Below are 2167 nucleotides of genomic sequence, written 5' to 3' on the forward strand. Positions count from 1 at the left end.
TTTCCTTGAAAATCGCCTTGGGGAGGGTTTGAGCCTTCCCCTTGGTTTTTGCAAAAGAAATTCGGGTGATTCCTCCAACTAGGATTGTAGTGATTGCCATAAGGATTGTTCCCTTAATTCACAAATGTTGCATTTACTTGTTCATGATGCTCACTTTTCACATGCCCTTGGGGAAAATTGGAAGTAGAATGTAAAACACTTGAACAAGTCATACATGTCTCATTAGATGCATGATGAGAATGGTTAGGGAAGGAAGATACTTGATTCGCTGAGTTTTGGTTGATCAAAAATTGATCAAACCTTTGAGATAATAATTTCATCTCGGCGGCAATTTCATTAGAGTGGTCGACTTGATGCAAGCTAACACTCTTCCTACCACTAGAATTTCTACCATTCTTTGAAGATAAGGTACGATGCAAAGAATTTTCACTCATGCTCTCATAAAGACGCCACACGTCATCCTCATGCCTATCAATGTAAGAACCACCCATGGAAGCATCAACCATGCCCTTGTAATTATCCAATAAGCTCTCAAAGAAATATTGAACTAATTGCCATTTGGGCATGTCATGATGTGGACACTTCCTAAGCAATTCATTAAAGCGTTCCCATGTCTCATGAAATGTTTCCCCATCCCCATGTGAAAATTCCCTAATTGTAGTTCTCATGGCATCGGTCTTAGAAACCAGATAGTACTTCTTTAAGAACTCTTGTTGCATTTTTGCCCAAGAAGTTATTGAAAAAGTCCTAAGATTGTTAAACCAATATTTTGCCTTGTCTTTAAGGGTGAATGGAAAAAGTTTAAGCCTTAAGACCTCTTTCGGCATGTCTGTATATTTTACGGTGGAATATACTTTAAGAAACTCATTCAAATGTTTATAAGGTTCTACACTTGGAAGTCCATGATAGTTAGGAAGCATTTAAATGGTTTGTAGCTTGATTTCATAGTGGTGTGCTCTAAATGGTGGCAATTGAATGTATGTGGGTGCATTATATTCATTAGGCACATAGTGATCTCTTAAAGCAAGGGGAGGATTAGCAATTGGAGGTGCAACATGGGCATCTTGATTGCCTTGAATGATGGGAGGTGGTGGAGCATAGATTGGCCTTGGCATTCCCAATGGAACTTGGCCTTGTTGTTGTGGTGGATAAATGAATGGCCTTGGCACGCCTAATGGAACTTGCATGTTATCATAATGCACATTGGGGTGGAGAATACCATATTGGTCTATGTGGCCAAGGTCTTCCACATAGTCCTCATTTTGTCATTCCATTGATGAAATGGATTGACTAGAACTACCTCTTCCCCTAGGGTTTCGAACAATGGATTCAAGATGAAAATTTAAAGGGACAAGAGTGGGTCTCAATGATCTACGACCATGCATGCACAATGCAACACAATAAACAATAATGACAAATACTTCACCTTCACAACAAGTCAATAATCAACAAACTTCCTCCACATACAATGTTCCCATACTCCCACGCTTTAACAATATGCAAGAAAAGTAAATTGCCTCCACGTGGGCTCATGATTTATCTAAGAATTGAAATACGAGCCTCCACGTGGGCCGACGATTTAACTAGAGATTGAGTAAGAAAAAGATTACAAAGGTCTTTTAGCACATCAACTCCAAATTTTTAGCTTTTTAGCTTAGCAAATTTTTTATGATTTTAGCCTTTTTCCATGCTTGCTTAGCTCCTTTGCTTGGAATGCTCCTTTGCTCACCTTCTTAGCCCAATGCTCATAGTCAAACAAGAACAAACACAATAATTAACAAAAATTTATAACAAAGTAAAGACATGATCAAAAGAGTACTAATTCCTAATTGATTTCACAAATACGACGTTGCCTTCAATCGATCCCCGGCAATGGCACCAAAATTTGACGATGGCCGTTCCTATACGTTAAAATAATGTAGTGAATGTGCAGTTCAAGAAAAGCCTTTTAGGTCAAATTTAAATTTATAAAAACCACTACCAACACTACTACTAATGTAGCAAGAGTGAGTAGGGATCGTCCTAAGGGATTGAGGGTCGTACTAGGTTGAGGAATCAAGATTAGGGTTAGTAGGTCGAGTGATCAAAGTAGTGGTTGGTGGTTGAATTACACTAAGAAGCAATTTAAACTAAAGTGAACAATAATGCAATAAAGAGAATGAAAGAG

The 2167-nt window shown here is 38.3% G+C and overlaps 1 pseudogene; it reads left to right on the forward strand.

Annotated features, from left to right (window-relative positions):
* The first annotated feature begins 564 nt into the window (after nucleotides 1-564).
* On the forward strand, nucleotides 565-663 carry LOC132275767 (small nucleolar RNA R71; annotated as a pseudogene).
* The last annotated feature ends 1504 nt before the right edge of the window (nucleotides 664-2167 follow it).

Source organism: Cornus florida, unplaced genomic scaffold, assembly GCF_030987335.1.
Source record: "Cornus florida cultivar Cherokee Brave unplaced genomic scaffold, ASM3098733v1 CherokeeBrave_3.0.0_Hap2_Chr09, whole genome shotgun sequence".
NCBI lineage: Eukaryota > Viridiplantae > Streptophyta > Magnoliopsida > Cornales > Cornaceae > Cornus > Cornus florida.